Raw genomic sequence first — 23,581 nt, forward strand, 5'->3', positions numbered from 1 at the left:
CATGCACAACCCCAGTTTTAGCCAAGCAATTGTTTCATACTTTAGTATTCTCAAACTTTTTCGACTTTCATGCAATACATGAGCGTGAGCCATGGATATAGCACTATAGGTGGAATAGAGTATGATGGTGGGGGTTATGTGGAGAAGAAAAAAAGGACAAAGTCTCACATCAACACGGCTAATCAACGGGCTATGGAGATGCCCATCAATTGACGTCAATGTGAGGAGTAGTGATTGCCATGCAATGGATGTACTAAGAGCTATAAGTGTATGAAAGCTCAAACTGGAAACTAAGTGGGTGTGCATCCAACTTGCTTGCTCATGAAGACCTCGGTCGTTTGAGGAAGCCCATCATCGGAATATGCAAGCAAAGTTCTATAATGAAAATTCCCACTAGTATATGAAAGTGATAACTCAAGATACTCTCTATATGAAGAACATGGTGCTACTTTGAAGAACAAGTGTGGTAAAAGGATAGTAACATTGCCCCTTCTCGCTTTCTCTTTTTTTTTGTTTTCTCTTTTTTTGCAGGCTTCTTTGGCCCCCTTTTTTTATTTAGGCTTCTTTGGACTCTCTTTTTTAAAGTCAGGAGTCTCATCCCGACTTGTGGGGGAATCATAGTGTCCATCATTCTTTCCTCACTAGTGCAATGCTCTAATAATGATGATCATCACACTTTTATTTACTTACAACTCAATATTACTACTTGATATCTAGAACAAAGATATGACTCTATATGAATGCCTCCGGCGGTGTAGCGGGATGTGCAATGATCCAGCATAGCAAAGATATCAAAAACCAGACAAGCCATGAAAACATCATGCTAGCTATCTTACGATCATGCAAGGCAATATGACAATGAATGCTCAAGTCATGTATATGATGATGATGGAAGTTGCATGGCAATATATCTTAGAATGGCTATGGAAATGCCATGATAGGTAGGTATGGTGGCTGTTTTGAGGAAGATATAAGGAGGCTTATGTGTGATAGAGCGTATCATATCACGGGGTTTGGATGCACCGGCGAAGTTTGCACCAACTCTCGAGGTGAGAAAGGCAATGCACGGTACCGAAGAGGCTAGCAATGATGGAAGGGTGAGAGTGCGTATAATCCATGGACTCAACATTAGTCATAAAGAACTCACATACTTATTGCAAAAATTTATTAGCCATCAAAACAAAGTACTACACGCATGCTGCTAGGGGAAGGGTTGGTTGGAGTTAACCATCGCGCGATCCCGACCTCCACTCAAAGGATGACAATCAAAAAAATAAATCATGCTCCGACTTCATCACATAACGGTTCACCATACGTGCATGCTTCGGGAATCACAAACCTCAACACAAGTATTTCTACTAATCCACAATCACTCACTAGCATGACTCTAATATCACCACCTTTATATCGCAAAACTACTACAAGGAATCAAACATATCATATTCCGCGATCTACAAGTTTATGTAGGATTTTATGACTAACCATGTGAATGACCAATTCCTGTCATCTCTCTAAATTGATATAAGTGAAGCAAGAGAGTTCAATTCTTTCTACAAAAGATATGCCCATGCTCTAACAAATATAAGTGAAGCAAAAGAGCATTCTACAAATGGCGGTTTTCTATGTGAAGAGAAACAGGCAATCCAAACTTCAATGATATAAGTGAAGCACATGAAGCATTCTATAAAGTTTAATTAACCACTGCAGTGATACGAGCATCTAGGTCGTTGGATCTGAGATCCAATGCCTTGTGCGTAGTATTTGTACTTTCTAGGCAATTCCCAAACTCTTGGAGGCCTATATTGCAAAACAAATTCAAACCTCCTACTACGAGCCGTTAGATCTCCTGGGAACTCCTATCACCATAGAATCTATGGTGTGGGAGCACCTCATATTCTCCCGTGCGAGAAAACATCAGGTGCTCTCACAGCTTGGATGCTACCGTTATACGAGCTTCGAGGTTGTTCAATCTGAGATCCAATGGCATCTGGGTAGTCTCTGTGCTTGTGAGCAGTGCCCGAACTCTTTGGTGGCTTTTCTGCAAAAAAACATTCAAGCCACCAAGGAGTTATTGGATTCAGATCCAACGGCTCCAAGGAGCTTGTATCACCACAACATCTAAGGTGTGGTAGCACGCAGTGGCAGAGCTTGAGCATGAGTCAAGAGGGGACTATTACTCAAAGAGAACCAAATTAGTATAGAAGGGGAGGGTAATCTCTAGTTTAAATACTAACTAGGCCCAAAATATAACATGTTTTTATATGGATGCAAACATCAAGGGGGGCCATGGCCCTTATCGGTCTACACTAAGCTCCGCCACTGGTAGCATGTGATATTATTACATACACGAGAATATGAGGTCCTCCCTCATCTTATATGCTATGGTGATACGAGCTTCGAGGCCGTTGGTATGGGATCCAAGGGCATCTGAGTAGTTTCTACACTAATTGTGTGCAATTCCTGAACCCATTAAGGTTTCTTGTAAAATATTAAGACATCTTGTGAGCCGCTATATCTCAGATCTACAACTTCCAAGGAACTCGTATCACCATATAGCATCTAAGGTGCGGGGGCACATGATATTCTCCCGGGGGGTGCATAACCCATCGGTGTTTGGGAGGGTGGGGACAAATATAATGTTCATAAAATATAATCTAAACAATCCTAAATAGAGCTTCACAATTTTATGTAAGGTCGAGGGGTTACCCCTCGACAATCTACGTAGCTCCGCCTATGCAAGAGGTGTAGTGGGAGTGTCTCTGTGTGAGAGAGATGACGCGAGAAAACAAGGTAAATTGAGGCATTTATGGAGGGAGAGATCGAGTGAGAGTGGCCTAGCATATACTCGAATGTTAAAGACGATACACCGAGATATCGTGCGGCCAACTGCAGTGAGGGATGGAGGGAGATAGTTACCGAGAGAGTGGCCTAGATAGACCTTGTGTGCGTGCGCAGAATGAAGGTGTTTTACAAAGGCAACGTATGTGTATTGAGAGAGAAGGAGGGTTTATGATGGAGGGCATGATGAGGTTGTGTGCGATAAATACATTTGTTGAGAGTGTGAGGGCGAGTGTGACATAAATGGAGATCGAAACGTGAAGAAATAATGAGCGTGTGTGTGTTGGATACCAATATCTCTATTAACAAAGAAGTAAAGATCGATCGATACATGAAGTATGTGTGTGTGTGGGGGGGGGGGTCGATGGAGAGACCTAAACACAACATTTGCATGTACATAGTCCTAGACTTAATATTCATGTTTCAATTTACTATGCATTTTAAATATTGAATTGAGGACCATTCATGGCTTACATTTTATTTTTGAATTTGGGTCATACATGCATGGTCATACATCCATGTTGATCACTATATCACAAACTCACTTTAATTCAAGAACTCATCATAAATCAATTACCCTGCCTTTTGGAATGACCAGTTATTTGCAAGGAAAATACAAGCATTGTAATACTTTCTTTCGGCAAGTTAAAAAAAGATTCCTTTCACATTCTCGAATGGTAGCACCCGACGGCGTACCAGCTAGACCCGGGTTCGTGTCCTGCTGGTGGCATGCGTGGTATGCACATTAGCCAACCCCAACCAAAAGAACCATGATATTAAACTTCGCGCCTCCAGTCGAGCCTCCGTGTTTCGAGTCGAAATATCTGGCGGCCAGAATTCCAGCCCTTGGAAATTCCCCTCATGTCCCCGGCCCATAATGACTACCGATGAACAATGGAGGGATGCTTTAGTAACTTTCCCATGTTACGTACCGTGCCGAGCACGGTTCAATTCCCTTGGTCGCCACTACCCAAGCTCACCCGTCAACCCCATTTCCTAATACTAATAGTAGTACACCAAGATGAACATAGAATGGATCTCTGTTTGTTGGTGTTGTTCGTGCGTTCTTCGTGCCTACTAGAGTTAATATACCATGCAATGCACTGGTACGAAGGGATTTTCCTTTTACTCTGCATATATAACTTGTCTAAAGTCTAACTAAGCAAAATGTTTGACCAAATCCTTTCTTAAGAAATATTAATATCTACAACAGTAAAGATGTATTGCTTGAAAATTTATTTCATGATGTAGGTTATGATATTGTTTCGAATCCTGGATTTTGAATTCCAGAAAATCCAAATCTGACCTGAAATTCATGAAACTGAGCATGGTCTTCTGATATGGAACAAATAGGCTTTCGTAATTTTCTTGTTCCATTTGAGACAAGCTTCTTTTGAAAAGTTGCACAAATGAAGATCCAAGGTATTTTGGAACAAAGACCTGTCACATTAATGCAAACGATTTTATAATTCAAACCATGGGTGAGGGAGTCCTGGATTAGGGGGTATCCGGACAGCCGGACTGTATACATTGTCCGGACTATTGAAGCGTGAAGATACAAGACTCAAGACTTTGGCCCGTGTCCGGATGGGACTCTCCTTTGCGTGGAAGACAAGCTTGGCGATCCGGATATTGTGTTTCCTTCCCTGTAACCGACTCCATATAAACCCTGGCCCTCTCCGGTGTCTATATAAACTGGAGAGGTTGGTCCTTAGAAGGCCGATCACAATTACAATCATACCATCATAGGCTAGCTCTTAGGGTTTAGCCTCTATGATCTCATGGTAGATCTACTCTTGTACTACTCATATCTTCAATATTAATCAAGCAGGAAGTAGGATTTTACCTCCATCGAGAGGGCCCGAACGTGGGTAAACATTGTGTCCCTCGCTTCCTGTTACCATCAGCCTAAGACGCACAGATCGGGACCCCCTACCCGAGATCCGCCGGTTTTGACACCGACATTGGTGCTTTCATTGAGAGTTCCTATGTGTCGTCGCTGCAGGGCTTTATGGCGCCTTCAATTGTCAACAACACGGTCTAGGGGAAGACTTTTCTCCCCGGACAGATCTTTGTGTTCGGCGGCTTCGCACTGCGGGCCAATTCGCTTCGCCATCTGGACCAGATCTATAGCTACTCCCTCGGCCACCAGTTCAGGTTCGGGAACTTGAACTACACAGCGGATATTCGCGGAGACTTGATCTTCAACGGATTTGGGCCTGCGCTAGGAGCACCGAACAATCATGATGAGCACGGCTTAGACCTGCTGTCGGACGAAGCTCGGGATATCACCCCTGTAGTAGCCTCAGATCTAAATCCAGAGCAGGTTGCGTTGCCTAAGGATGGAGGGGTGGACCCCACCCCGTAGGCCGCACACTCATCGGCGGTGGAGTCGAACACATGTCTCACCTCTGTGGAAGCCTGTAACCCCGGGCCCCCGGACACGTATCCGGTTGTTGGTTCCGGTCCGCACACCCTCGAGCCAGTCGAGCCAGGTTGGGCTCCGGTAATGGAGTTTACCGCTGCGGACATCTTCCAGCACTCGCCCTTTGGCGACATGCTGAACTCATTAAAGTCTCTCTCTTTGTCAGGAGGCTCTGGGCTAAACTATGTCCGGCTTGAGTGGGAAGCAGGCGATGAAGGAATTCGCTGCCCACCCACCACCCACTTCATTGCCACAGTCGATGATTTAACCGACATGCTTGACTTCGACTCCGAAGACATCGACGGTATGGACGATGATGCAAGAGAATTACAGGAGCCACCGCTCACAGGGCGGTGGACAGCCACCTCCTCATACGATATATACATGGTGGACACTCCGAAGGAAACCAATGGCGATGAGGCAACGGAGGATAACTTCTCAGGGAGAAAAGCAAAGCATGGGCGTCGTCGGCACCGCTCCAAGCCCCGCCACAGCAATACCGGCCCCGGAGATGAAAGCAATCGGGATGGTGCCGAAGAGGAATGCAACCCTGACCAACCCGCCTTCGAGCAGGCCGAACAGGAAGATGAGCAGGTCAGCCCAGACGAACAGGCGACTGATAGATATCCGGAGGAGGACAACTATATGCCCGCCTCCGAAGACGAGATTAGCCTCGACAACGACGAGTTCGGCGTGCCTGAGGATCCCGTGGAGCAGGAGCACTCAAAGCGCCGGCTTATTGCCACTGCAAGGAGCCTGAAGAAGAAGCAGCAGCAACTCCAGGCTGATCAAGACCTGATCATAGATCGATGGACTGAAGTCCTGGCAGCCGAGGAATACGGACTCGAGCGCCAAACGGCTGACCGGCCACCCCGTGGTCGGAATAAAATGGGATATCAGCCTGAATACCAGCCCGCTCCCCCACGCCAATACACTACGGCCCGGGGCAACAGGCAGGACCTGCAAGATATTTTGGAAAACAAAGCAGGATAACCAAGATCGATGTACGGATCGCGAGGACGTGCCCCAGCGCGCGACGATGACCTTCACGCCAGATACATCATCAACAAGTCTGGCCGGGCCGAACACAGCAACCCAGGCCAATTCGAACTGCGTAGCCAAATAGCCCGACACAGAGGCGCCGCACACCCCCTCTGCTTCACTGACAAAGTGATGGATCATGAATTCCCAGAAGGGTTCAAATCCGTAAACATCGAATCATACGATGGCACAACAGACCCCGCAGTATGGATTGAAGATTTCCTTCTCCACATTCACATGGCCCGTGGCGATGATCTACACGCCATCAAGTATCTTCCCCTTAAGCTCAAAGGGCCAGCCCGGCACTGGCTAAATAGCCTGCCAGCAAATTCCATTGGCAGTTGGGAAAACCTGGAAGGCACATTCCTTGATAACTTCCAGGGCACATATGTGCGACCACCGGACGCCGATGACTTGAGCCACATTACTCAACAGCCCGAAGAGTCAGCCAGGAAATTCTGGACTCGGTTCCTAACTAAAAAGAACCAAATAGTCGACTGTCCGGACGCCGAAGCCCTGGCGGCTTTTAAGCATAATATCCGTGACGAGTGGCTCACTCGACACCTCGGCCAGGAAAAACCCAAGTCCATGGCAGCCCTCACAACACTAATGACCCGCTTTTCCACAGGCAAGGACAGCTGGTTGGCTCGCAGCGGCACCACGCCACATTCCGGCACTTCGGATGTCCGCGACAATAACGGCAAGCCATGACGCAACAGACATAAGCGATGGAACAACGGCGACAACACTGAAGACACGGGAGTAAACGCCGGATTCAGCGGATCCAAGTCCGGTCAGCGAAAGAAGCCGTTCAAAAGAAATAATCAGGGACCATCCAGTCTGGACCGTATACTGGATCGCTCTTGCCAAATTCATGGTACCCCGGACAAGCCAGCCAACCACACCAATAGAGACTGCTGGGTATTCAAACAGGCCAGCAAAATAAATGCCGAAAATAAGGACAAGGGGTTGCACAGCGACGATGACGAGGAGCCTCGGTGTCCGAACACGGGGGGACAGAAGAAATTCCCCCCCCCCCAGGTGAAAACGGTCAACATGATCTACGCCACTCACATCCCCAAGTGGGAACGGAAGCAAGCACTACGGGACATGTACGCGATGGAGCCAGTCGCCCCCAAGTTCAACCCATGGTCAGCTTGTCCGATCACCTTTGATTGTAGGGATCATCCTACTAGCATCTGTCACAGTGGCTTGGCCGCATTGGTCTTAGACCCAATCATCGACAGATTCCACCTCACGCGAGTCCTTATGGATGGCGGCAGTAGCCTGAACCTGCTTTATCAGGACACAGTGCGCAAAATGGGCATTGACCCCTCAAGGATTAAGCCCACCAAAACCACCTTTTAAGGTGTAATTCCCAGAGTAGAGGCCCGCTGTATGGGCTCCATAACATTGGAAGTGGTCTTTGGATCTCCGGACAACTTCCGAAGCGAAGAGTTAATCTTCGATATCGTCCCTTTTCGTAGTGGTTACCACGCACTGCTCGGACGAACCGCATTCGCTAGATTCAATGCAGTACCACACTATGCATACCTCAAGCTCAAGATGCCAGGCCCGCGCGGGGTCATAAAAGTCAACGATACATGGACCACTCTCTCCGTACAGAAGAACATACTGCAGCCCTCGCGGCAGAAGTACAATGCGGCCTCCTCCGGCAAACCACCAATCCGGCAACGACAACCTCAAGCACCGTCAAGCGAGTCCGGAGCACCCTGCAACAGGATCATCAGGCACGCCAAGAGCGCGATTAGCAGTCCGGCCTCCGCTCAAACCCCATTATAGCGGCATTAGTGCCACGCGTACACAATTACGCCCTCACAATACCATGGGCATAGGCGGAGGCGCAGCAGTGGCTCAGTCAACATTGTGGTATCACCGCAACATACCTTCATAATCTTTCCCTTTTACCTTTCAGGACATTGCTTTAGTGCAGCCTCTTCAGAAGAGCCGAATTGCCGGACTTACATAGGAGAGGAAACCAAGGAGGCAATAGGCTTTGCGCACAAAAGGAAACACCCAGGTGGAATCTATTTACGATCGTTATACCTGTTTTATCTATCTTTACGTGACCTACCCTTGGATAGGACATGTCAAATAGTCCTATTTATCTCCGCTTAATGCATTCATTGTAAACATACGCTTAAACATATTATTCATCACTGGGAGATCACATATAGTGTCAGCTTATCGGTCTTATTTGAGTATTTTTCTCACAAATGTTTATTTGATATTGCATCCGTACACCTTGGTACGTTCAGTTTTCCATGGGCTTCTTATGGTGCCCCATAATACGGCAAGACAAGTCTGAACACTTTCAACAGTGTGGCACCCCGAACTTATAGAACTATAAGCATCAGCTCCGAATCATGTCTTGGGTCTACAGTTGGGTTAGCCCGGCTCCCTTGTTTTGGTACCTTACGTTCCATTATATCGGCTAAGGTAGCGCAGGGAGAACTACTGCGATTGTGTCTCGGTTCTTCCGGACGAGCACCTCAGTAGAGAAAGCCGAAAACTGACCGGCATGATGTGGCGAGAGATGGTCGCTGTTCGAGAGGTCTTAAAATCCTTAAAGATTTTTCTGCTTTAGGCGATAAATCGGCTTCATCCGATCTAGGCGTATATAGCACCCCAATTCGGCCTTCCGGATTCTAGGCGCTTCGCCGAAATTTAAAATTGTAGACTTCTATGGCTAAGTGAAAGTTATAAAGCCGCATAGTCCGATTGCCTTGTTCGCTGCGCCGGACACCTCCTTAAGGGACCAAACATTTGGATAAAGAGTGTCCGGGTTTTCCATGAACACCCCAGTACTAGTTACGTGTGGGCGAAAGCCGACGACTGGCCTACTTATGGAATTTTATAAACAGCCGCATAGAAGGTAATATTTTAAATAACAAAAGCGCTACATAGCACAAGTAACTTCATCTTTAAATTATAACAGCGGCAGAGGTACATTTAGTCAAAGATCTGGTCCTTGGTACACTCATCAGCCACGAGACGAGTGCCCTTCATAACGCCATCATAGTACTTCTCGGGATGACGATGCTCCTTGCCCTCTGGCGGACCGTCCTTCACCAGCTTTTCAGCATCCAGCTTGCCCCAATGCACCTTCACGCGGGCAAAGGCCCGGCGGGCACCCTCAATGCAAATAGATCGCTTGATGACTTCGAGCCGCGGACAGGCATTCACCATCCACTTGATCACACCAAAGTAGCTAGCTGGAAGGGGCTCACCAGGCCACATCCGGACTATGAAATCTTTCATAGCCACTTCGGCCGCCCTGTGGAGTTCGACCAACTGCTTCAGTTGGTCACTCAGAGGCATTGGGTATTCGGCCCCAGCATAGTGGGACCAATATAGCTTCTCCTTTGAGCTCCCCTCTTAGGCACGGTAGAACTCCACGGCATCTGATATGCTGCGTGGCAGATCTGCGAATGCCCCTGGAGAGCTCCGAATTCGGGTAAGTAAAAGAAACGCCTCCTCCACATGTTTGCTTTGCATAAAGAATTTCTTACCCGCCACTATCTTTTGGGCCTCCAGGATTTCCTGCTGCGCCTTCTCAGCTTTGGCCTTGGTGTCTTTCATACTCACAAGGGCCTTCGCAAGCTCGGCCTTTTTCATCTTCAGATCATTCTCCAGGGACTCGTACTTCTTGCCGAGGTCCCGGGGCTCTTGTTGTACCTCTCCCACTCTAGCACTTTGCTTTTCGCGCTCCTTGCATTCCAAGGCCGCCTTGTCTTCGGCCTCGGATAGTGCTTTCTTCAGGGACGCCACTTCGGCGGTGACCCCTGTCACACAGTCACGACGCTTCATCGTCAGACTAACCAATTTTATCTATCATTAAATACATAAGAGCGGGGAATCACTAACCATTGTTCTCTTCGAGCTGCCTCTTCGTGAGGTCGAGCTCTCCCTGTGCCTGCTCCAGGTCCCGCTTTAGTGCGGCAACCTCGGCTGTATGGGCAGCAGCGCCAAGCAGCACAGCCTGCTTATTCGCATGAATATTTATTATTAAGCTCCTGAGGATTATAATTAACCCTCCGTTTGGTTTCTCTTTACGAACACCAAACAGAGTATCATGGGCTACTACCTATTTGGTGGCAATTTCACACATTTTTATTACTTACCTCAAAGCCTGTCAGGAGGCTGGTGCAAGCTTCGGTTAGTCCGCTCCTGACGGACGAAACCTTCTGAATCACCGCACTCATAAGAGTACGGTGCTCTTCATCCATGGAAGCACCGCGAAGCGCTTCCAACAGACAATCCGGCGCCTCGGGTGCAACGGAAGTCCTCGACACAGACGGCTCACCCTCCCTAACGAGGGGCTACCCGCCTGAGTCTGGAACCATTGAAGGTTCCAGAACAGTGTTCGGCTGAGAGCCGGGCTTACTATGGATCTTACCGACACGATCCGCGGGGATCTTGAACCCCGTGTGTCCGACATCTGGAATCCCGCCTTGGGGCATCTCCAGAGTCACCTCCCCCCGCTGTGGGAGCCTTTGGGACAACACCTCCATGTTATCTGCGGGTTGAGGAGTAGTGGCCATCAGGAGCGAGTCCATCACTGAAACGCTCAGGGACCCATCTGAAGATACCTCGGGATGAACCCTGGCCGGACTGCATATGTGTTCGGCATTATAAAAAGACTATGAAGTAAGGTCATGACAGAGTGTGGATACTTACGATCGCGCTAGGGGCTTCCCCCTGGGCAGCCACCCTTCCTCGCTATGGGCGGCCGTGGCGGAGTAGTCCGGAAGGGACACCTTTCCCTTCTTGGACGTTCCAGCCTCCCCTTCCAGGGTGGCTTTCCTATTTTTCTCCTCCCCAGTGCGGGGAGGTAGAGTTTCTTCTTGTTTCCCCCCGCCTCCGTGGGAGGAATCCGTCTCGTTGTCGTCAGACGACGTGGGTATGACGGCCTTGCGCCGGGGCCCTTTCCCGGCCCCCGGGTCCGCCTTCTCAGGACCCTCACCCTCTTCGGGTGGGGTGGTCCCTTCTTCTTCTTCTTCGAACGAGGATTCCGGCGCAACCTTACGCCGGAGACCCTTTCGGATCCCCGGGGCCTTCTTTTCGGCCTTCTTCTCCGGCACCTTGTAGGGCGCCGGGACCAGCATCTCCGTCAGGAGAGCATCAACTGGGCCTTCTGGCAGCGGAGCCGGACAGTCAATCTGCTCCGTTGTCTCCACATAATCCTGAACAAATATACACAATTACTTAAGGCTCCTGTCGGTGTCAAAACCGGCGGATCTCGGGCAGGGGGTCCCGAACTGTGCGTCTAGGCGGATGGTAACAGGAGACAAGGGACACGATGTTTTTACCCAGGTTCGGTACCTCTCGATGGAGGTAAAACCCTACTCCTACTTGATTAATATTGATGATATGGGTAGTACAAGAGTTGATCTACCACAAGATCAGAGAGGCTAAACCCTAGAAGCTAGCCTATGGTATGATTGTTGTTCGTCCTACGGACTAAAACTCTCTGATTTATATAGACACCGGAGAGGGCTAGGGTTACACAGAGTCGGTTACAATGGGAGGAGATCTTCATATCATATCGCCAATGCTTGCCTTCCACGCCAAGGAAAGTCCTATCCGGACACGGGACGAGTCTTCAATCTTGTATCTTCATAGTACGGGAGTCCGGCCAAAGGTCATAGTCCGGCCATCCGGACACCCCCTAATCCAGGACTCCCTCAGTAGCCCCTGAACTAGGCTTCAATGACGACGAGTCCGACACGCAAATTGTCTTCGGCATTGCAAGGCGGGTTCCTCCTCCAAATACTTCATAGAAGATGTTGAACACAAGGATAGTGTCCGGCTCTGCAAAATAAGTTCCACATACCACCGTAGAGAGAATAATATCTGCACAAATCTAATCTGCTGACGTATTCCGCAGCGTGACATCACGCCACGGCCAAGCCTTTATTCGAATCATTTTACTGTTCCACCTCAGCGCGTTTAGCGAGGCGGTTTCCTTGGCACGTCTTGTCAAAGCAGAGATCGTGTCCCCTTATTCCGGGATTCTCATCAATACGGGCGTGGGTAACCCAACCGCGCCATTAACCGCGGCGCTTGGGAGATAAGCGAGTTTTATTAGGCTGGTGGGGGCTTGTAGTTTCGGCCGCCCATATAAGGGGATAAGGATCTACCCTTTCCATTTACGCCTTCTTCCTCCTTTGCTTATCCATCCCTGCGCACTCGAGCTCCAACGCCCAAGTCCGCACTTCCCACCTCAACCTTCTCCAATCATGTCCGGAGCGGGAGGTAGATGGATGGCCTCCTCCGTCACGGAGGGGCAAATCAAAAAGTTGAGGAAGGCCGGATACTTGTCTGACGACATCGCGCACCGGCTTCCAGATGAGGGGCAACTCATCCCCACCCCTAGGCCCCATGAGAGGGTTGTATTTCTCCCCCATTTCCTCCGCGGACTGGGCTTTCCTCTTCACCCGTTCGTCCGGGGGCTCATGTTCTACTATGGCCTGGACTTCCACGATCTGGCCCCGAACTTCATCCTCAACATCTCGGCGTTCATCGTCGTGTGCGAGGCCTTCCTCTGCATCCAGCCCCACTTCGGCTTATGGCTGAAGACTTTTAATGTCAAGCCGAAGGTAGTGGGCGGCCGCCAAGCGGAGTGCGGAGGTGCCATGGTGGGCCGGATGGCCAACGTCCTATGGCTCGAGGGCTCCTTTGTGGAGACAATAAAGGGGTGGCAATCGGGGTGGTTCTACATCACCGAGCCGCGCGACCCCAAATGGGCGGCGGCCCCCGAATTCCAATCTGGCTTCCCCACACGACTCACTTCCTGGAAAGAGACGGGCCTAACGTGGGGAGATTCGGAAGAGCTGACCGGACTTCAAACCTGCGTCCAAAAGCTGGTGAACAAGAATCTCAAGCTTGTCAACGTAGTCCAGGTCATGCTCATCCGCTGGATCCTCCCATGCCAACAACGGGCCTTCAAATTGTGGGAGTTTGATATGGCACAACACCAAACCTTGAGCAAGCTCTTCGACACTACGTACGAAGATGCCTGGAAGGTGCTGTTTAAGGGCGCTGAGGCCCCAACATCCGCTACCAAAGATTGCGGATTCAGCTCGCGGCGTCAGGCCAGTGAGGTAAGCTATTCTACCCTTTACGGGACTCTTGTTTTTCATAGTCTGACTCTATGTGGGATCTAAACTCCCTTACCTTTGACAGGACTGGCTGAAGAAGTCCAGGCAGGTTGACTGTCTGGCTCCCTTACCAGAAGACCTAGCGGACGCCCAATTGACGGGGCTGCTGGTTCTGGCACCCCACGTGGTGCCGGAGAAGAAGGCCAAGAAGAAGGCCACGGGGACTCGAAAGAGTTCCCAGTGCCTGGTGGTGTCGGATTCATTGCCTGACAACCCCGAAGCACCCTCCGCCTCTGAGGATGAGGAGGAGGAAGAAGAAGAAGCCTCTCCCCCTCCAACGGGGGGAGGAAAGAAAAGGAAGGCCGCCCCAATTGGGGAGGCCGGAGGGTCCAAGAAGGGGAAGACCCTTCTACCGGACTTCGCCTCCGATGCCGAAGACGATGGGGAAGAATGGCCATCCAGGGCCAAGCCCCTGGCAAAATCGTAAGCATCCGGATACCCGAATAACTTATGGTGCTCCTTTATTATTCGATATTTTCTGACGCCGAATTCAATCATGCAGTCCGCCCAAGGCTCAGCTCGGTGATTCGTCGAGCGGCTCCCTGGATTCGTCGGACATGAATAGTGCTTCACTTCCAACGGCCTCCTCCCCTCTCCCTATGGACGACGCCGAGGTGGAGTCCCAAAAGGGACTAAACCAGGAGGAGGTGGTCCTGGAGGCGCCGCAAGGCGACCTCCCGGACTCCAGGCCCAAAGGGGGTAAAGCCCCAGAGGGATCTAAGTCCGGGCCTAGGCCGGACACTGCTCCGGAACCTTCAGTGGTTCCGGAGTCTGGCAGGTGGCATCTTCGTAAGAAGGGCAAGACTACGACGCTGGCGACCTCCGTCCACCCGGAGGCGCCAGACAATTTGCTGGAGGTGCTTAACGGCGCCTCCATCGACGAGGAGCACCGCACTGTTATGAGTGCGGTGATTCAGAAGGTTCAGTCCGCCAAGAGCGGGCTGACCGAAGCTTGTACGAGCCTTCTAACATGTTTTGAGGTAAGTATTCAAAACATATAAAAATGTTACCGCATAGACAGTAGCCCCTGATGCTCAGTTTGGCGTTCGGAAAGAAAAGCCGAGCTGAGGATCTAAAAAGATATACGCAGGAGTCTAACATAAATATGTCAATATGGGAATGCAGGCTGCGCTGCTGACCTCTGCCGCACTGACTGCGGAGGTCAATGCATTGAAGGAGAGCCTCGAGCGGTCCGAGAACGAGCTCGGCCGTGCCAAGAAGCAGCTCGAGGACAAGGAGGGTATGTAATACCGTATGTAAATGTATATAGAAATACCTGGTTGCAAATAATGACAGGACCAACGTGAATGTTGCAGGGGCCACGACCGAGGTGGCGACCCTGAAGGAAGCGGTGTCCAAGGCCGAAAACAGTGCGGCCTTGGAGCGCACCGAGCGAGAGAAGCAGGAGGCGCGGGTGGCGGAGGTGCGGCAAGAGCTCCAGGCTCTCGTGGAGAAACACGAGAGTTTGGAGCGTGACTCGAAGACTCGAGAGTCCGAGCTCGCCTTGGCTCTTGAGAGTGCCAAAACCGCTAAGGCCGAAGCCCAGAAGGCCCTCCAGGAGATCGAGGCGATAAAGAAAATAGCGGCGGGTAAGGCATTCTTTATGCAAAGCAAGCATATAAAAGTGAATTATCTGTTACTTACCCGAATCCGGAGCTCTCCAGGAGCGTTCGCCGATCTGCCCCGTAGTGTGTCTGATGCTGCCGCATTCTACCGAGCCGAGGAGGGGAGCTCGACGGAAAAGGTGTTCTGGTCTCAATATGCTGAGGCCGGACATCCGGTGCCCCTGAGCGACCAGCTGAAGCAGCTGGTCGAGCTCCACAAGGTGGCCGAACAGGCCATGAAGGGCCTCATAGTTCGGCTGTGGCCTAGAGAAGCCATGCCTGGGAGTTACTTCGGTCTGGTGCGGCGGCTGGTGGACGCTTGTCCATGGATTGAAGTCATCAAGCGCTCCGTCTGTATTGAAGGTGCCCGTCGGGCCCTCGCCCGTGCTAAAGTGCACTGGGGCAAGATGGACGCTGAGAAGCTTTTGACGGACGCGCCACCGCCGGGCAAGGAGTATCGCACGCCCGAGATGTATTATAAGGGCGTCCTGAAGGGTGCCCGCCTTATAGCGGGTGAATGCTCCAAAGATGTAATTTTTGAGTAGACTCGCATCTGTTATCCTGTACGCTGAAAACTTTGTTCATATGCGCTAAGCAACGCTTGTTAATTTAAAATATTACCTTCTGTGCGGCCGTTTATCAAATCTGAGAGATGCAAGTCGTCGGCTTCTACCCCCATGCCACGAGTGCTGGGGTGTTCGGGATAAACCTGAGCGCTCTTGTTCCCATTCTTGGGTCCATCTAGGGAGGCGCTCAGCACAACGAACAAGGCCATCGGACTTATAATGCTTTATCACTCTCACTTAGCCATAGAATTCTATAATTTTAAATTTCGGCGAAGCCCCTAGTATTCGGAAGACCGAGTTCGGGGCGCTATCCACGCCTAGGCCAGATAAATCCGGCTCCTCGCTCTAAGCGGCATAAGTCTTTAGGGACTCGAAAAACCTCGCGAACAGCGACCGGTCTCTCGCACTATCATGACGGTCAGTTTTAGCTTTCTCTACTGAGGTGTTAACCCAGCTCAACTGGGGCACAATCGCAGTAGTTCTCCCAGCGCTACCTTAGCCAACATTGCGGAACGTAAGGTACCAAAACATGGGAGCCGGGCAAACCCAACTATTGACCCAAGACATGATTCGGAGCCGATGCATATAGTGCTATAAGTTCGGGGTGCCGCACTCATGAGAGTGTTCGGTCTTCTCACACCATGTTATGGGGTGCTTAAGCCCCTGGTGTATTGGCCGTACCAAAGTGTACGGTTGCATAATGTCATGACTGAACATATTTGTATAAAAATAGATGAATACAATAATAGATAAGAGCTATGTATTGTTTATTAAAAAGGGCTGCTATGAAAGCAGAACGATACAAATAGTGCGATAAGCAAGAGATGGGATTATTTGACATGTCCCCCTCCAGGGGCAAGCTGCGGGACTTTAAGTAAAACAGGTATTTAGCTCGTTATAGAGACCACCTGGACATTTGACGTGGCTTGTTCTCTCCCTGGCTGTTGCATCGTGTGTTCGGCGAGTGTATTGCCGGACAGGCCTTCCGAATAGTTGGGTCCTGAAAGTATATAAAAAAAGGAAACGGCAGAATAGGGAGCCCCTAGTGCGGTTGAGCCGCATTCTGGGCGTGCCGTAGTTGTGCCCCTCCCCTTATGCCCATGGTATTTCCAAAGCGTAATTATGTACGCGTGGTACCGATATCACCATCTGGCGAGGGCTGGGGTTGGGGCCGCACTGCTATGCTTGCTCGGGACGTGCTAGCCGGTTTTGTTGTAGGTTACTTCAGGCGCGCTTGACGTTGTCCGGATGTTTAACACCCGGATTGGAGAGTTGCCTTGAGAGGCTGCTCTGTACTTCCGCCGCCAGGGCCGCTGTGTGCTCCTCCGTTCGGAGAGAGCGTTCGGTGTTTCCATTTACCGTAATGACTCCGCGAGGACCTGGCATCTTGAGCTTGAGATATGCGTAGTGCGGCACCGCATTGAATTTTGCGAATGCGGTTCGTCCGAGCAGGGCGTGATAGCCACTGCGGAATGGGACTATGTCGAAGATTAACTCTTCGCTTCGGAAATTATCCGGGGATCCGAAGACCACTTCGAGTGTAACCGAGCCTGTACAGCTGGCTTCTACACCTGGTATGACGCCTTTAAAGGTTGTCTTTGTGGGTTTAATCCTTGACGGATCTATACCCATTTTTCGCACTGTATCCTGATAAAGCAGGTTCAGGCTGCTGCCGCCGTCCATGAGGACTCTAGTGAGGTGAAATCCGTCAATGATTGGGTCTAGGACCAATGCGGCGAATCCGCCGTGACGAATGCTAGTGGGGTGGTCCCTTCGATCAAAAGTGATCGGGCAGGAGGACCATGGGTTGAACTTTGGGGCGACTGGCTCCAACGCATAGACGTCCTTGAGAGCACGCTTCCGCTCCCTTTTGGGGATATGGGTTGCGTATATCATGTTCACCGTCCGCACTTGCGGGGGGAAGCCCTTCTGTCCTCTGTTGTTCGGCAGCCGGGGCTCCTCCTCGTCATCGCTATGCAGCCTCTTGTCTCTGGTTTCGGCACTTAACTTGCCTGCCTGCTTGAACACCCAACAATCCCTGTTGGTGTGGTTGGCTGGTTGTTCGGGGGTGCCGTGTATCTGGCACGAGCGATCGAGTATCCGGTCTAAACTGGATGGGCCCGGAGGGTTTCTTTTGAATGGCTTCTTCCGCTGACCGGGTTTAGAGCCTCTGAATCCGGCATTAACTGCCGTATCCTCAGTATTGTCGCCGTTAATGCGGCGCTTGTGCTTGTTGCGACGTGACCTGCCATTGTTGTCCTTGGTATCCGAATTGCCAGGGCTCTTGGTTATGTTATTGCTACGAGCTAGCCAGCTGTCTTCTCCCGCGCAAAAGCGGGTCATGAGTGTCGTGAGGGCTGCCATAGATTTCGGCTTTTCCTGTCCTAGGTGCCGGCCAAGCCATTCGTCTCGGATGTTGTGCCTGAAGGCTGCAAGGGCCTCGGCGTCCGGACAGTCGACTATTTGATTTTTCTTGGTTAGGAACCGTGTCCAGAATTGTCTGGCCGATTCCTCTGGCTGCTGGATTATGTGGCTTAGGTCATCGGCGTCTGGTGGTCGCACATAAGTGCCCTGGAAGTTGTCAAGGAATGCGGATTCCAGGTCCTCCCAGCAACTAATTGACTCTGCTGGCAGGCTGTTAAGCCAATGCCGAGCTGGTCCTTTAAGCTTGAGCGGGAGGTATTTGATGGCGTGTAGATCATCACCACGGGCCATGTGGATATGAAGGAGATAATCCTCGATCCATACCGCGGGATCTGTTGTGCCATCGTATGATTCGATGTTTACGGGTTTAAAACCCTCGGGGATTTGATGATCCATTACTTCGTCTGTGAAGCATAGTGGGTGTGCGGCGCCCCTGTACTGGGCTATATCGCGACGTAGCTCGGATGAGCTTTGTCTGTTGTATTCGGCCTGGCCGTATTTATCATATCCGGCGTGACGGTTATCGTCACGTGACGTAGGGCGCCCACGCGATCCGTAGATCGATCTTGTTTGCCTTGCCTTATCCTCCAATATGTCTCGCAGGTCTGTTGCGTTTCCCCGTGCTCTGGTATTCTTGGAGCGGCGCCGGGGTGCGGCTTGGGTTGAGGGCCGAAAGGCCTCTCTGTCGCGGCCACGGGGTGGCCGATCGGGCGCATCGTACGCTGGTGATGTAGGTTTAGTTGCTTCCTCCTCTAATTGGGGTAGCAGCCTCCTCTTTGGGTAACGCTTGGAGGGGCGTTCGAGTTTATACTCTTCGGCCGCCAGGACTTCAGTCCATCTTTCGGCTAGCAAGTCTTGGTCAGCTCTAAGCTGTTGCTGTTTTTTCTTGAGGCTGCTCGCCGTGGCCATAAGCTTGCGTTTGAAACGCTCTAGTTTGACGGGATCCTCTGGCACGACGAATTCGTCGTCGTCGAGGCTTGCCTCATCTTCAGAGGGAGGCATATAATTGTCGTCCTCGACCTCCCTGTCTACCGCTCTCTCATGAGGGCTGGCTCCTCTGTCCTCCTGCGCTAAATCCTGCTGGAGGGGGTTGTCTTCGGCACTGTCCGAGGTGTTGATGTCTCCGGTGCCAGACTCGCCGTTTTTGCTTTGGAGGGATTTAGAGCGGCGCCACTGATGTCGGCGCTTGGGTTGCTTCTTGGAGGGGTCGTCCTCCGTTTTTTCATCGCCATCCCCTGCTTTGGGGGTGTCCACCATGTATATGTCATATGACAAGGTGGCCTTCCAGTGCCCTATAGGTGCTGGTTCTTGGTCGTCTCCTTCATCGGCGTCCATACCGTCGATGTCTTCGGAGTCGAAGTCGATCGTCGACAGTGGCTACAAAGTGGGTGGTGGGTGGGTTTCGAATTTCTTTGTAGTCCGCATCCCAACCATGTTGACTATAGTCCGGCCAGGGCTCTCCTGACAAAGAGAGAGACTTTAGTGAATTCAGGATATCGCCAAAGGGCGAGTGCTGAAAGACGTCCGCGGCGGTGAACTCCATGGTTGGAGCCCAATCGGGTTCGATCGAAAGGGGTGCGGATTCGGAGTCCGGAATGGAGTCCGGCACCTTGGAGTCACGGGCCTTGCAAATGACTAGGCTGGTATTCGGCTCTATCGCCATAGAGATTGCGGCTCCTGGGGCGGCGTCCAACCGTCCGTCCCCGACTAGTGCAATCAGCTGCGAGCTAACGGTCGGAGCGGAAACCTGAGCGGCGCTCTGGGCGTTGTCCGGCAGCAGAGCTAGATCATGCCCATCGTGACAGTGCGGCGCGCTCGCCGTGGCTCGAATCCGTCAAAGATCAAGTCCCCGCGGATGTCGGCCGTGTAGTTTAAGCTTCCAAACCTGACCTGATGGCCAGGGGCGTAGCTTTCGATCTGCTCCAGATGGCCAAGCGAATTGGCCCGCAGTGCGAAGCCGCCGAATACGAAGATCTGTCCGGGGAGAAAAGTCTCACCCTGGACCGCGTCGTGGTTGACGATCGAAGAAGCCATCGGGCCTAAGGGTGACGACACAGAGGAACTCTCAATGAAAGCACCAATGTCGGTGTCAAAACCGGCGGATCTCAGGTAGGGGGTCCCGAACTATGCATCTAGGCGGATGGTAACAGGAGACAAGGGACACGATGTTTTTACCCAGGTTCGGGCCCTCTCGATGGAGGTAAAACCCTACTCCTGCTTGATTAATATTGATGATATGGGTAGTACAAGAGTAGATCTACCACGAGATCAGAGAGGCTAAACCCTAGAAGCTAGCCTATGGTATGATTGTTGTTCGTCCTACGGACTAAGACTCTCCGGTTTATATAGACACCGGAGAGGGCTAGGGTTACACAGAGTCAGTTACAATGGAAGGAGATCTTCATATCATATCGCCAATGCTTGCCTTCCATGCCAAGGAAAGTCCTATCTGGACACGGGACGAAGTCTTCAATCTTGTATCTTCATAGTCCGGGAGTCCGGCCAAAGGTCATAGTCCGGCCATCCGGACACCCTCTTCTGGCAGCGGAACCGGACAGTCAATCTGCTCCGCTGTCTCCACATAATCCTGAACAAATATACACAATTACTTAAGGCTCCCCCATGAATATATTGGGAAGAACCGAATCCGGTGGTAGCCTGAAAACTCACCTCGCTAGGAGGCCGCGTGGCGTGGAGCCCACGGTCCTCGGATGTTGGAGGAGGTACTTTGGAGGCCTTGAACAACGCCTTCCACGCGTCTTTGTGCTTCATGCCGTAGGGCCTCTGAAGCGTCTGGTGTTCGGCCGGGACGAACTCCCACAGATTGAATGCCCGCCTTTGGCACGGCAGAATCCGGCGAACGAGCATGACCTGCATCATGTTGACAAGCTTGATGTTCTTGTCCTTCATGCTCTTGGTGCAGTTTTGGAGTCCGGTCAGCTCTGTAGATTCGCCCCAGGACAGGCCCTTCTTTTCCCAGGAGGTGAGCTGCATGGGGGTTCCGGATCAGAACTCGGGGGTCGCCGCCCAGTTGGCGCCATGCGGCTCGGTGATGTAGAACCACCCCGACTGCCACCCCTTCACGGTGTTTGCAAAGGAGTCATCAAGCCAGGTGACGTTAGGCATCTTACCCACCATGGCTCCTCCGCACTCCGCTTGCTGGCCGCTCACAATATTTGGCTTTGCGCAGAAGATTTGCAGCCACAAGCTGAAATGAGGCCTGATGCGGAGGAAGGCCTTGCATACGACGATGAATGCCGAGATGTTGAGGATGAAGTTCGGGGCTAGATCATGGAAATCTAGCCTGTAGTAGAACATGAGCCCGCGGACGAAGGGGTAAAGTGGAAACCCCAGTCCACGGACGAAGTGGGCGAGAAACACGACCCTCTCGTGGGGTCTTGGGGTCGGAATGACCCGCCCGTCATCCCGTAGCCGGTGCGCTATGTCCGTGGCCAGGTATTCGGCCGCCCGAAGATTCACGATATCCTTCTCCTTCACGGTGGAAGCCACCCACCAGCCTCCTGCTCTGGACATGTTTAGCTGTGCGGAGAAGACTTGGGCTAGGGTGCTGGAGCTCGAGGGGGCAAGAGTGGGCAAAGGAGGAAGAAGGCGTGGGTAAAAATGGGGAATTCTTATCCCTTTATAGAGGCAACGAAAGCGGTGCGCCTCCCCACTTGCCCGTTGGGAATCGCTCACCTCCCAAGCTCCACGATTGATGGCATGGTGGGATTACCCATACCCGTATTGATGAGAATCCCGTGATAAGGGGACACGATCTCTGCTTTGACAAGACGTGTCAAGGAAATCGCTTTGCAATATGCGCTGTGGCTGGTTGTAGGAAAATGGTTCGAATAATGACCCGACCTTAATGACATGTCACGTTGTCTAAAAAGTTGTCAGCAGATTGCATTTGTGAAATATCATTCTCTCTCTATAGCAGTATGTGAAGATCATTTTGCGGATCCGGACACGGTCTGCGTGTTCGATAATTACTTTGGAGTATTCGGAGAAGGAACCCGCCTTACAATGTCGAAGACAAGACTGCGCCGGACTCATCGTCATTGAAGCCTGGTTCAGGGGCTACTGAGGGAGTCCTGGATTAGGGGGTATCCGAACAGCCGGACTGTATACATCGTCCTGACTATTGAAGCGTGAAGATACAAGACTCAAGACTTCGGCCTGTGTCCAGATGGGACTCTCCTTTGCGTGGAAGACAAGCTTGGCGATCCGGATATTGTGTTTCCTTCCTTGTAACCGACTCCATGTAAACCCTAGCCCTCTCCAGTGTCTATATAAACCGGAGAGGTTGGTCCTTAGAAGGTGGATCACAATTACAATCATACCATCATAGGCTAGCTCTTAGGGTTTAGCCTCTACGATCTCGTGGTAGATCTACTCTTGTACTGCTCATATCTTCAATATTAATCAAGCAGGAAGTAGGGTTTTACCTCCATCGAGAGGGACCGAACCTGGGAAAACATTGTGTCCCTCGCTTCCTGTTACCATCAGCCTAAGACGCACAGATCGGTACCCCCTACCCGAGATCTGCCGGTTTTGACACCGACAGTGGGCGTTACACCTACGTGCCGCCACGAGTCCCGCTTCTCATCAGCAGGTGCCGTCCGAGCAAGCGTGTGAGTCGACGGGAGGCATGCGAGCAAACCGCCGTGCCGGCTATCTGGGAGGCGTGCGAGCAGGCCGCTGTGCAAGCTCACCAGGAGGCGAGCCCTTTGAACAGGCTCTGCCGCCCACCTATCCTCCCAACTGCCCCCACTTTTAATGGCGATGCCGCTGTAGTTTAAATCACGCCTGCACTCCCCAATCTCGCTACAATCTTCTCTCTTCCTCTCCGATTCTCCTGTCGTCTACCTCCAACCAGCTTGACCTCACCATACGCCATGTTGCATCACGATGGTCTGCCCTTAGCCTTCTAGATTCCTGAGGAAGACACCCAGCCAGAGTCTCAAGAACATAAGGCGCTTTGGGACGAGCTTGAACTGGCCTTGCGGGAAGACGCCGCACCAGTCCACGCTCTCATTCCAGCTCCCATCGCCCCGACTACGCCAGCGCCCATCCCTTTGGCATTGATGGGCTGGGAGCCGCACATTGTCGCCGAGCTTGAAGACACGGGGTTCCATGAGGTCCCTGCTGACTTTCACACGCTCGCACACCTACCAGCGCACACGTGTGTGCGTGCACTGACAGCGCGCCCGTGCAGATGCCCGTGCACACAAATGTCTCCACCGCGCTGTTGCTAGCGCCTGTTCCCGCACAGGTGACAATGCCCCCCTCAGCAGCATGGATCGCCACCGTCGACCGCTTCCTTGCACCAACACCAGTTGCCTCCTCCCGCCAGTTGACTGGCTCCTAGAGAACGAAGTCCAGAAGGTTCTGGTCTTCCTTGAAGCTAGGGCCAACGTCCAAGAGTACACCAACAACGGTGCAAGACGCCGCTGTCGCCACCGGTCAGTGGCCCGACTACACACAGAGCACGACATA

Source organism: Triticum aestivum, chromosome 3B (genome assembly GCF_018294505.1).
Source record: "Triticum aestivum cultivar Chinese Spring chromosome 3B, IWGSC CS RefSeq v2.1, whole genome shotgun sequence".
Taxonomy (NCBI): Eukaryota; Viridiplantae; Streptophyta; class Magnoliopsida; order Poales; family Poaceae; genus Triticum; species Triticum aestivum.